Raw genomic sequence first — 13,948 nt, 5'->3', positions numbered from 1 at the left:
GTTTGGTGGTATGCACCCAGGACTTGTGATAGGGCCACCTGGGAAGTCTGTTGTTCTGCCTACCCCATCCCTTGGACCACAGGTCCCCTCCCACTACCTTTGGCCCCGCTGTGCCTGTGCCCCAGCACAGTGTGCCCATTCCCATTAGCACCTCGACCTTCATTGTACTGAGTGTGCGCCCTTGACTGTGGCGTCTGTACTGAAGGGCCACTTCTGATTGACCCGCCCCTGGGACACTGGTTTGGGGACGTAAGGCTGGCTGAGCTGTGGCTGCCACATGGCAGGGGGAGGATGGTGTGTCCAGGGTGGGACTGCTGGGTGTGGACTCACCCGTTGCCCATGATGGGCCTGCAAGTTGTCATTGTCCAGACATCTACCGGGACTTTCATCCGGGGGAGGGCTGTCTGACCCTGGCAACCACTGGCGGATGGCAGTGGCAGCGGGACCTGTGGATGGAAAAGGAGTGAGTTCCCTTTTGTAGATGTGTTTATTGGCCACATTGTGTGATGCATAGTGTTGCCTGACTTGCTTCCCAGTGATGGCAATGACAGCTGCAGTGATGCAGACATTGTTTGGGGATGCGGTTTGTGCCATTGTTTCCATGTGCCATTGGGAACAGTGGGTGACATTGCTGCCATTGCCATGTGGTGGAATGCAGTTGGGGCTGCCAGTTGGTGTGGCATGTGGTTTAGTATTCCATGCAGGTGTTTTACTGTGAAGTGGACTGTGATCCTCTGGCATTGTGCTTGGTATCCATGCATTGGGGGTTGACTGTGTGGGGATGGCGGGGGTGGGGTGGCATGCAGGGGAGGGGCACGGGGTGCATGGTGAGGTACAGAGGTATAGGATGGGGTGAATTGGGGAGTGATGGTTGGTGAGTACGCATGCTGGGAAGGAGTGGCTAATGCCTCGGGGTGTTGTTGACTTACCAGAGTCGATCCCTCCGGTGATTCCAATCAGGCCCTCAGGATGCATGATGTCCAAGACCTTCTCCTTCCAGGATGTTAACTCAAGGGGTGGAGGTGGGGGCCCAACGCCAGTCTTGTTCAGGGCGATCTGGTGCCATGGAATGCACCTTTCCCCATAGGTCGTTCCAACTCTTCCTGATGTCCTCCCTTGTGCGTGGATGTGTGCCCACTGAGTTGCCCGTCAAGGATCCTCTGCCATAACTCCGTTTTCCTTGCCATCGATGTTTGCTAGACCTGGGCTCCGAAAAGCTGTGGCTCTACCCTTACGATTTCATCTACCATGACCCTTAACTCATTGTCAGTGAAATGTGGGTGCTTTTGATGTGCCATTTTGGTTGGGTATGGGTGTTTGTTTGTGGATGCAGGTGGGTTGTGGTGTTGGTATGTGAGTGTAATGTGTGCCTAGTGCAAAACGTGCAGCTGTGTGCTGGGTGTGCAGTGTGAATATGCCTGTGGTGTATGAGATCAGTGTAAATAGATCATTGCTATGTGTGCTGTTCATTGGATTCCCAAGGGATTGTGGGTGTGTGTGGGGGGCTGTTTTATAGTGCCCTGAGCAGGTGTGTGTGGTTTGTGTATGTGTCCCAGGTGTGGGGTATTCAAACTATCCAATGTGGTTTTATCTACTGTTGGCAGTACCTTTTGGAACCACAGTGGTACGCAGCCCCAATCATGTTCCGCCGTACATGGACCACTGGGCAAAGAACTGACGTCATAGGATGGACGGAATGGTGTCGGCGTGGTGGGGCTGGTGGTTGGACAGTCATTCTTTCGCCGTCGGTCAGCCTGACGGTGTTGCATTTATGGCTGTTTTTGGGCGGTTTTCAATTTGTGTCTCGTAATATGGCGGTCATTGCAATGCCGGCACTGATGGTATGGTGGCAGTATTCTGCACGGCAGTCTTGCCCGAAAACTGACAAAGTTGTAATGAGGGCCTCAATCTTTTCCAGTCACAGGACCTAGTGACTCCACCTGTTAGTGGCATTGCGCATGGGCTTTGGCTCCATTGTTAGATGCCCATGCACAGCAAGCATTAAAGATAATGAAAGGAAAGAATATCTGCAACAATGTCAGGCAACAGAAGAGGATGGTGGGCGCAAGTGAACCTACAGCACTACATGCCACAAACAGATGCTTACAAGGTGACATTTTCTGTTTGTGGCATGTGTGGCTATAGTTACACATACTGTGCACAGACTGTAAAGCAGTCAAAGCTGTGGCGTATCATGAGGATGTTGCACAAGACTGAAAAAGAATATGTAGGAAAGCCTGACCGACTCTAGCTTGTTGTCTGGCCAGCACATCCACACAGTAGTGGTTGGTAAAGGTATGAGGGTCGACCAAGTAGCTGCTTTATAGATGTCATCTAATGGTATATCACCTAAGAAAGCCATAGAAGACCTTTCTTACGACTAGAATGAGGTCTGGGTGGGCCAGGCAGGGTTCTTTTAGCTTTAGTATAAAAAGTCTGCATGTATTTGACCAACCAAATTGAAACACCTGCCTTGTAAATGGAACACCCCTTGAGTGGTTGAAGTAGGTTAATATGAAACCTTAAGACCACCTGAGAAATAAATCTTGGATTGGATCGAGGACCACCATTTTGTAATGGACTTGAAAGAAGGGCTCTTTCAAGGTAAGACCATACATTTCGCTGAACTGCCTGAGGGAAGTGATGGCTACAAGGAAACCCCCCTACCAAGAGGGAAATTGCAGTGGTCAAGAGTGAAAGGGTTCAAAAGGAGGGCCCATGAGTCTCATAAGAGCTATGCTAAGGTTCCACACAGGAGCAGGCGGCGTCTAGGGTGGGATAACCCTTTTGAGGCCTTCTATAAAAGCTTTAACTACTGGTATTTTGAAGAGTGAACCATGTGGCCCGTTCTGCAAATAGGCAGCTATAGCTTGAAACTTTGGCACCTGGAGCATTCAGTTGCTCGCCATTCAACTCCTCTTGCTCACCAAAGAGGCCTGGGTATCCTCCTCCCATCTGTGTGCCATGAAGGCCAAGACGATTCAACCAGCATGCTGGTTCTGTAGAGTCTTCTTGTTCTGGAACGCAACACATGCCGAACAGGAGTCTTCACAATGACCAGAAGACAAGCAAAGGCTGCAAACCTTGTGGAGGTCACTTGGCTGGTGAGGGGCGTGGCACGTAGGGCAAAATCTGTATGGAGTCCTTTCCATTATTAGGACATTCTCAAGTCAAGCAATGGGAGTTAAGAAGTTGGTAACCTACAAGAAGTGGAATGTACACGACAGTGGAGACCGATAAAAAACATGATTAAGAGAAATGACGAGGAACGGATCCGATGGCCCTACGAGAATCCCATGGGGCGCCAAACTGGATCTCACTTCGACGTGTCTGAACCCCATGGCGGAGAAAAAACAATCTAACAATGGAGCCGATGCCCATGCTCAATACCACTAATAGGTGGAGTCACGTGGTCGATAAGACTTACTTAAAAGAAAAATAAGTTGTACACATCTAAACCCAACTCTAGATGGCAGAAGTATGCACACCATGTGTATCTACAGTCACAAGTCACCAATGATACGAACAGAGCATTACCAAAAGGTAAGTAGTTTTTTCTGATGGATACTTTAACCTGCAAATTCCTCCATTTTCAATAGATTCTCCATGGAGCCCCTCCCCCAAGGAGGTGGTGCATGGTTGCATATGCCAAGAAATCTTGAAGGACTGAGCGAATGAAGTGGCCTTCATTGCACAGGTGTGGAGAGATGCCGAGGTCACTGCTTTGCAAATGTCTGCACACCTCTCTCCAGTGCCAAGTGAAAAACTTACCTCTAGAGAAGTGAGCACAAATACCTTCTGGTGGTCCCTTCTGTGCTATGGTGTAGCAGATTTTGATTTGCAGAATTATCCATCTTGACAATGTCCTCTTATGTACTGCCCTGCGTCTATCCAACATATCCCACAAACAGCTGGTTGTTCAGTCTGAATTCACATGCCCTGTCCAGGTAAAAAAAGCTGACCGCCCTTTTGGGATCAAAACAATGGAGTCTTTCTTCCTTGGGTGTGGAGGAAAGTAGAATGTTGGAAGGGTAAAGTACCTGGCCAGGTAGAATGGTGCAACCATCTTAGGCAGGAAGGCTGTCCTGGTTCTTAGCACCAACTTGTCTGGAAAGAAGTGGTAAACAGAGGTTTTACAGATAAAGCTTTTAATTTGCTAAGATGCCTATTAGACGTGATAGTGATCAGACATTTAAGATCTGTAAGGACAAGGTTGGGGTCCCAGTGGGCCACAATAAAGGGAGTTGGGGGAAACATGTTAGTGAGTCCCTTTAAAAATTTCGGAACAATGGATGATTTAACAAGGGGTGGCTGAGCAAGCAAATTTAGAAAGGCTAAAAGAGCTAATAAGTATCCCTTAACAGTGCCCGCTGTGCATCCAATGCAAGGCCAGTGAGGAGGTAAACTGTAAAATATCAGATAGGCGGCCCTGAAAAGTGTCTATTGAGAAGTATGTGCATCATTAGAGAAAAACGTACCCCATCTGCCCGAGTATACAGTCTTGGTTGAGTCTTCATGAGCAAAAGATAACATTCACTACTTTGGGGGTAAAGAAAAGGAACTCTGATTGCCCTGCTCAATCCACAGGCATATATGGGGAGGCTGTGATGGTGTGGTGTAGAACCTGCTATGGCAATTACAAGTGGAGATCTACTGTACATCATAGAGAAATTGGAGAGGTGAATGAGGCCTGCATACCACACCTTTTGTGGCCAGTCAGGAGCAATCAGAATCACTTGGGTCTGGTTTAAGGGAATTTTCCTCACAAACCAATGAATCAAGGGTGTAGGAGGAAACATGTAATGAAGCAGAAAGTTCCACTACAAGCAAACACATCCCCCTATGCTCCCTTCATTGAACACTGAAAGGCACTGCATTTCAGACAGTGAGCTTTCTCACGAGAATCAAAAAAAGCTATCCGAGGAGTCCCCCGTAGCTGGAACAATTACTGGAATATCTCTGGATGAAGTCCAGTTGTGGTAGGCAAGATGACACCAGCTGAGACTGTCCGCATGCACACTGAACACTCCGGTTAGGTGAAGTGCTACTAAGCAGATGCGATGGTCCTGAGCCTAGGACCAGAGTCACATTGCTTCTCGGCACAGCAGACGTGCAACCCCACTTCCTTTTGGTTGTTGATCTACCACATCTCAATAATACTGTCTGTCAAGATTTGGACAGATTGACTGCGTTCCTTGCTGTGTTAAAACCACTGTCTGTGGAGGTACACTGGAGAGCCATCATGTACAAGACTGCATGGTTAACCAACAGAATGCAGGAGGCTTGAAGACGAGCAGACTTAAGACCATCAGGACTCGAAGGATTGCTTCATTCTGAAACATCTGAAGCATAGTCTATCTTAAACTTTCTGAGGAGGAGGCAATCTCGACTCGATGTGGTGTCCAGGACTGCCCCTATAAACAGGATTCGCTGAAAGGGCACCGGCTGAGATTTGGGCTTCTGGATCGAGACAAAAACTCAAGTCAAACAACACACGTTGTTTGTGTTTGGCAAGACACCATCTCTGGAGAGTTGGCTTTGATGAGCAAGTTATCCATGTAAGGGAACTCCTGCCTGACTGAGATGAGCCGCAACCACTTCCATCACCTTTGTGAAGACTTGAGGAATGGAAGTAAGGCCAAATGGAAAGGTCACAAACTGGTAGTGCTCGGACTCATGCAGTGACGATACCTTGTATGTGACTGATGGATAAGAATGTGGAAATAGGATTCCCACAGGTCGACAAACATCATTCAGTCTTCTGCTTCCAGGAACAACATATTCAACTTTTTCTTTTTTGAGGAACCAGTTTGGATCCCTGAGGACTGGAATCCGGTGTACACTTCTGTACTTTTCGGGGAGCAGGAAGGTCTGGGAGTAGTACCCCTGACCCTGTTCCTGTTCTGGAAACAACTCCACTGTGCCCTTTAGGAGTAAGGATTAAACATCTTGTTGGAGGACCCGCAGATGGTCTACTGGGAGTTCATCTGGACAGGGGGTAGTGGGGGGGCATTTTCGAAAGGGTAGGGCACACCCCCTTCTAAAATTTGCAAAACACAAAGGCCTGAAGTAATAGCCCTCCAAGCATGTGGAAAGGAGGATACACGTTCTCTGATGGACTGTGTGTGTTTGATAAGATGATTACCAAAAAGTATCGATGGGGATGGGGGTCAGAGGAAATTATATACTGTTAAAATATTGCCTTCCTATACTTAACTAATAAAACCACAAATGTTGTGAACACATACAAACTAAAAAAACGATCAGAGCTATGTGTTTATTGACATATGGGAAATGAAGCCGACTTAAAATGATTAACAACAAAACAAACCTGAAGTTGTAGCACCCAGGATGTACTTTTAGCTCTGTTGCAGTGAGGCACTACACTCAGAATAACACTGGGACCTAAGGACAGTGTTATCCCATGAAGAAAGTATCAAGAGTACCTTGTTTATTTTCAGAAACACTTTGACTTCACTATGACTGCCAATTTGTTGCCTATAGTTCTGGGCTAAGAGAAATAATAGTGTTAGTCTGACAATCATAATGTAAACAATATCCTATGTTTGTACTGTATCTGAGTTTACCAGTAGCTGTGTGTACAAGGTGGGCAACCAAGTAGGTTTAAGCATAAGGGGCAGAGAATCTGCAAACAATGCCGCAAATCACAAAACTCTTTTAATCACCCCAAATCCAACAAGAATATTAGAACAAGGATTCATTTGTACAGCAGAATTAGAGTCAGACAGTGTATACTAATTAGTTCAAAGTTCCAGTATTAGTGTCCTATTAATAGGCTACCAGTCTATAGTGGTCAGTAACAAAGGAGACACTGGATACCATTCAACAAAGGACCAGTTATTGCTCCAATAGGTCTCTCTAAAGGCAAAGTTACAAACAGGAGGACAACTAGATCTGTATTTGGGCTACCACCCATAGAATGTGCACAGACGAACTAGTCAACACCTACAATTTTTCAGGGGGACTAATGGGAAGACACCACTAGACTGGAACTCCCACTGGATTCACCTGTTTTTAGTAGCAACTAGCCAACTAGGATTTAGTGTGAGCTTCCAGCAGAGTCTCTAACCATGATATTGAAAGACCTTGCTTCAATGCTTTCTAGACTTTTACTCTACTCATGGGTCAACCACCCAAAGGGCGACCATGCCTAACTTAACCCTCCAGCCACTTGACCTAAAGCAGAAAGTACAAACTCTAGCTTCATCCTTGATTCTGATCTTAACACGTTGTGTCAACAGTATTTTCCACCACTGTGGAGGGAAGCAGAAGGGACGTGGATAGGAAAGTGGTGCATGTTGGGGATAAACTGGTTCGGTCATTCACAGAATTAATTATTGATTAAACTTAACCTGTGAATACCCTGAATGCACATGTGCACACTGTATAACCTCAGAGGTACTATAACAACACACCAATCAATAATATAATCACCCAGAGAAGTACTACCAGAGGACCAGGTCCAAAAGGAAAGGCAGTTTACTCTATCGTTTAATTTTAATTTTATTAATTAAGAGCAAACAAAATTCATATTGAGTGTCAGAGTACCTGATTAGTGAAAGATTTCCTCGACCTATAACCTACATCCGTTCCAAAGAAAATAACAAACGCTCTCAAAGTAATATTATGATGAGTCACAGACGTACAGCCTGAGACCCATCTGAACTGAGATGTATTTATCTTTTTCCATGATTTCATTGTTAACCAGTTTTTTTTTAATTTCTTTAAATACTGGAAGTAAACTAGTGGATTGCCCAGTTTATAACAAGAGTCTAAATAGCATATTTCTACATTTTTAAAATATCTCCACCCGGTTTATGGTTCCATTGGAAAAAAATATATATTTCAAAGAATATTTATAGTGTTTTTATTTCACTGTAGTCTTACTTGGGGCTCTTCAGTGGCAATTATGGTGTGAGGAAGAAGGAACTGCAGATCACCTAATTAATAGGGAGCCAGTGCAAGTGCTGGGTGTTGCTGCAGTAGCAATATGGTTTGCAAAGTGTATTCCAGCTATTAGAAATGCTGTAGAGTTTTGGACCATCTACAGACAAGAGTTCAGGGGTGATATCATCAAAACAGTCACTGGTGAAAAAGAAACACTGGTGAGTTCATTTGCGCCATGTAGCTGCTTCTATCTAACAAATTAAGAAAATAGTATTTGGTTCGGTCCAACACTGTAAACTGACTTCACACTAATTAGTCTTTGTTTACATACCAGCAGTGCTCAATTTGAGCCGGTGGTTTCCGGTGCTCAGCACCAGCACTTAATTGTCAACACTGGTGCTTGTGACAGTCTGCCACAAGGTGGCACGGTCTGGCTATTTTACAGAGTACTACAACGTCAGTTGATTATTAACTCAATATACATTAAAACTGACTATTACCCATCGCCCAAGCCATTCTCATACTTTTGGGGCCTGGAGTAGTCTGAATTGTCACACTTAGGAGTGTCACGGTTAGTAGTTGTGCTGTTACTGTCACTGGCAGCATGGCAGGAACAATGTGTGGTGCAAGTGGACGTGGCATCCTGATTTTTTTTTCTTTTTTACAAACTAAGCATTGACAAGGGGAGAATGCACTGTTTTCAACTTATCAGGGTAAAACATGGAATCAAGGTTTAGTCAAATTACTTCTGTTGGCAAATAAACAAAAATGTCCTTACGGATTTTCATAGACCAGGATCTCTTTTCTAAACACTATTTAGCATGCATATGTTCAGTAATGGTTCCACAACCAAGTTCTTTTTTTTTCTTTCTTTTTTTTTCTTTGGTGTAGAAAAAAAAATCTCAAATGTGGACTGGGGCATAATGTGGGTGCACTACTGGCTGTAACACAAACAACAAAAATTGAGCTATCCCTTTATGGGCTGTTTATATTTTGGAAGTTCAATGTCGAGGGAGTTTGTGTAGTGAAAAGATAATAATAAATAAGACAGCTGGCCACTCGTTTGTCATCTGAAAGAATACGTGGTAAGACTTTATTCAAAAGCCATAGAAACCTCTGATAATAATTAAGGGAGCCAATGAGGAAAGTTTTTTCAGAAGACATTAAATCAGTGAACGAATTCTTAACTAATACAATATCAGCAGGGTTTAAACGTCGCTTCAAAATGAAGTTATCATCTCTAATGGCACAACAGAAAAAATGCAGTCCACTCACCTGTGGGACTAGTAGTATGTTCCCAACTCTCAGAGTGCTGTTTGTTCATGGAACACACTTCTTCAGATACAACGTGCGGTGGTTCATCTCGTATCTTATTTGAAGGCCCTGTGAGTGAAAACACAATTTATTGGTAATACTACACTTGAGCATTAATATGAAATTAAAATGTTTTGACTTCAACATGCACTTCTATAGGGACTGGGTTATCTATTACAACCGTTGCATGAATGTGTAAGCACCTCTCAAACGTCACTTCTATACATTTGGTAAAGGTTTTAATAGATGGAGCCCTGGTTAGTAGAAAGGTGTTTACCACTGGTGGTAGGAAAGAACAGGCACATCTGTTGAGAAATAAAAAGCCTCAAGATAATTCACTTGGGTGATGTGATGTGCGGGGGGAAATGCAAAAATTGCTATGGGACTCGTAGGGCCCAATTCACAAAGGTAAACTTAGACCTGAAGTTTAAGATTACGTTTGTGAATTGGACTCATAAAATTGAATCCACGTGGTATATCAAGAGCACTTGCAACAACCCCGTACTTTCAATGAACGAATCTCATTCCAGTGTCATCAGGAATTGACCCTCAGATCATCATTCATTTTACCTTAATAGTAAGAATACTTCGTGTTACTGTGAGGCTTCAAATAAATAAAATACGTAAAATAGAGGAGAGATTGAAATCTGACACTGTATCTGCGTGATAATATATGCGCCTTACCTGATCCTGGTCCTGAGAGACTTTCCTGGCCTTCTGTGTCGTTCTGATCCCACGCTTTCACCTCTAACCCACAACTGAGGAATGGAAATCCTGTAGACGAACACAAAAGAGTAACCGTTTTTTTGCAAAAATGGTTAAGTATCTCATGCTAGAACTCACACCACCCCATGGCCCCAGTTTGGTTGGTTCAGTATACTAATGCATGCACTACAGAAACCTTTTTTTGACCACTTGGTCACAAGTTCCATTTCCTGCAGGTCCACTCAGCATTTCATCTTTCTGAAGTAAAAAAAAATAAAATAGTACAAGATGGATAACAATATAGTCCTGATAGCGCCAAAATGCCCCCCAGGGGTTAAGTTGCGCGTTACACATTTTTGTTTACTTTATACTCCAAGTAAACGTTGTGCTTATTTATTAAAACTGGCAGGAGCTTTTCGGACCAAATAACACTGGTAGGAAAACGTAGCAACAGCTTTTGTGATCAGTTCTGCTTGTGTGACAGCGAGTAGATTGTGCATGACAGTTAGTGCAATATTGCAAAAATTAATACAACAGATTGGGCAACAATTATATGAAACCCTTTGCTAAGAATTCCTTTTACATTTGTAACAGTTTGAAACAGAGTAAAACAACTAATCTATAAACAAACTTTGTAAAAACAAAATAAAAAAGAGTTGTGTGGTATTTTTGTAAGACGAAACAGCCAACTTTATTCCCCTTGCATTTGACAAATTAATGACAATGTATCTGCTCCATTAGTTCAGTTAAGGGGGTTAACAGTAACATGCTAGTTACAGCACTTACAGACACCAAAACCACATTAGGTTGCATTAGGTACTTTTTTTAAATAAAAAAGGTATTTTAACAAGTTTCTATTTACCAGTACATGATAATAATAGAATCAAATCAGTTAGCTACGTTTTTGCTAAATCTTTAATGAAATGTAGAGTGGGAAAATTCCTGTTTACTCCATTCACTGTTACAGAAACAGCAAAATGGTGCAAAAATATTTTTGGCCTTTCTCTACCAGCGCTATGTTTCCACCATTGGCACTCTAAGTACCTTCGGAGAGACAGTGCAACATTGGTAGTAGTGACAAAAATGTACATAGCAAGAGACATGTATAACTAACTCTAACGTTGTAAAGTCATGACAGAGGTTCACTTTTCTGTTACCAATGCGAATTTCTCTTGTTTTCAGCATTTAGGCCCATGTGACCATCTTTAACACTCCCCTCTATTCCCCAGGCAGCGACTGCATAGCTTTCAATGTGAGGATTATGTGGTTTATTGGCTTTACTTCTCAGATTATCAAAACTGACCAGATTTACCCTAGTTGGAACAGTAGTTGTTTAGGTCTAGCACACAGACAGGTTTACCTGTCTGTTTTTTAATGACTTACGGCGTACAATACCAGTACTGACGGAGGGCTTTGGATCAGTTAATTACTGATTACTCCTTGGCTTTCTATTCAATCTTGTTTTCGATTTTTTAAGTTTTTTTTTTAGGATTTCTTTCCTCTTCTGATGTTTCTCTGTCCCCTAGAGCAGTGGTTCCCAACCTTTTGACTTCTGTGGACCCCCATTTTATCAATACTGGAGCCCGGGGACCCCCACTGACTCATTATTGGAATCCAGGGACCCCCACTGAGTCATTACTGATAGTTGGAACCTAATATTATTAAAATTTCTAAGCAGTCGCGGACCCCCTGAGGAGGCTTTGCGGACCCCCAGGGGTCCCCGGCCCACAGGTTGGGAACCACTGCCCTGGAGCATAACGGCTTTACCATCCTTTTGACTGAATGTCTTGTGTCCTTCCACTGCTTATATTCAGGGAGCTACTTTTATTTCTCATGCTTTCAGCACTTCATGAGGCTGTAGAACTTTTCTTGTTATCTTCCCCAAGTGCTGCTTCCCCTCACATGGATGCATCACGCTCTATATGGGTCTCCCATTCAATTTTCTTTTTTTTTTTTTTAATTCACCAAACCCAGCCACTCCTTTGCTTAACCACAACACCCGATGATTACCGCTTTCAGCTAACTCTTGATGGTGTTCAGTTGCTTTCCTAATCCCACACTCTCCTCTACTGCTCTCCTGTCTTGTTTTTCCTGTTTTTTGTTTTGGAGGATCTGGTAACTGCAATTTGGTACTTGACCCTCCTTTCTTTATAACGTGCTTTTATGCACTCCACTTTTCAAGATGAGTGCCTGCTATCTTGAAACTAAATATAAAAAAGCCACTGCACTGTCATGATGCATAAGTGTGCATAAGTGGTGGCACACACTCACCTGTATATGTCATCAAACTCCACCGGCCATAAAGTAAAATAAAATAAAAAAATAAAATAAAAAAAAGGTTGCTGCAGCATTATGCCATTGCATTGGAGGGGTGCATTTTGTATATGTATTATCACCCTACTCGGATAGTAGTAAAATCCCTAAGGTTGGGCATCCCAAATTAGACTGCAAAAAAAATGAAAGTCTAAGTTTCAAATTGGAAGATTCCCAGCACTTTGTTTTTTAGGTAATCGTGCCCCAGGAAAAGTCATTCTTGCAGCTCGCGTGACCCACTGCCGCAAGGGGGTGTAAGAGAAAGGAATACAAAAATGTTGTAGAAGTGGACAATAGTTGCTCATTTCAGAAGTTTACTTCACATCTGTGATGCTGAGTTATCAAATGTCTTTCCTACCCTGTTAACCTTCCTGAATCCATAGACATGAAGAATGGTTTTGTCTGCTGACTAGAAGCTACATAGGAAAACAACAAGAACAGAACAAGTTACTTGCCTTCAATAACATTCTTTCTGCTTGATATTCTATCTAACCCCAGGTTCCTCCATTGTTTAATTGACTCCAGGCTCCAGACATGATCATAAGATTTTTCCAAATCAGTATCCAGCCAGTATTGTATTGCTAAAATGGGACCTTAGTACCTTTAGAAAGTCCACTCCACAAATCTAGGAGGGAGGGAGGATAGGTGAGGAATCTGTGTTTAACTACAGTATCCATCAGCAATAACCTTAAGAAAAGTAAGTAACTTGTTCTTCTGAAAAGATACTTCCACCTACAGATTGAGCATCTTGTAAACAAATACCCAAGCAATATCCTCTAAAATGTCTGGGTCATTGGAGTAGACTTCTCACCAAATGTTCTGCAGGTCCAAATGGGCAAAATGGCACTCCCTGTAGACCACAGAATCAAGACGCCAGGAAGTCCTGAGTGCCAACTTTTCTAGGAATGGGGCGATATTCTGCAGCTGCTCTGACATCCCCTGTCCTCACTGATGAGGTATGCTGAATTGATCGCTATGAGGAGCACAGCCTTAAGAATGAGTAATCTCAAACAGCTGTGGGTGGGTTTAAAGGGATGCACATTGAGACAAAAGGACGAAATTAAGATCTCACTGCAGTATAGGAGAAAGGGCAGGAAAAACCACGTATGCAAGTTCTTTGTAAAATGCATAACAACTGGAGACTTCAACAAAGGGTGCTCATCAACCAAACACAGGAAGGCTGAAAGGACAAATAAGTAACCTTTAACAGTGCCAACGACAAGGCCATGCAAGGCTAAAGCCAGAACAAACAGAAATGTATCAGAAAGCTTAGCATTAAGCTGATCGAAGCGATGGTCCTCGCACCAGGCCACTAACCATACCAAATGACCCGAAAAGAAACTGGTGGGTGGGCGAAGCATGGAAAAAAATATCCACCTCCTCCATAGGTGGGCTACAACTCATCAGGTCGTTCTGTTCAGTCTCCACATATGGAAGCAGCAGTGGTTTCTCCGCCTTCGCCCCACTGCTTTCAGGAGAAGGAAAAATAAAATGATAATAACAGAATGTTCTTATTATTTTATTTTTATCTGGAGCCAGGTTACGGCAAGGGCGGGGGCTGGAGGAGGAGTGGTATGTGCACCATAAGGGTGTATGTCTGCTTGGCCAGCCATTTTGGACCAGCCAAACAGACATGGGCACTGAGCATTTCTCCACGTGACTGTATTGCACAGCCAGGAGGAGAAAGTGCATAGGGTCCTACTCCCTG

At 43.5% G+C, this 13,948-nt stretch overlaps 1 protein-coding gene across 1 annotated transcript in view; it reads right to left on the bottom strand.

The window, feature by feature from the left end:
- SHPRH (SNF2 histone linker PHD RING helicase) overlaps positions 1 to 9,288 on the bottom strand; it is a 746,219-nt gene extending 736,931 nt beyond the window's left edge. The window contains exon 1 of the mRNA XM_069235239.1: positions 9,184 to 9,288. The gene's annotated coding sequence lies outside the window, so the exon portion shown is untranslated. The remainder of the gene's footprint in view (positions 1 to 9,183) is intronic.
- Positions 9,289 to 13,948: the final 4,660 nt, after the last annotated feature.

This window comes from Pleurodeles waltl, chromosome 5 (assembly GCF_031143425.1).
Source record: "Pleurodeles waltl isolate 20211129_DDA chromosome 5, aPleWal1.hap1.20221129, whole genome shotgun sequence".
Taxonomy (NCBI): domain Eukaryota; kingdom Metazoa; phylum Chordata; class Amphibia; order Caudata; family Salamandridae; genus Pleurodeles; species Pleurodeles waltl.
Note: the sequence above shows the minus strand (reverse complement) of the source record. Positions and strands in the feature narration are given on the sequence as shown.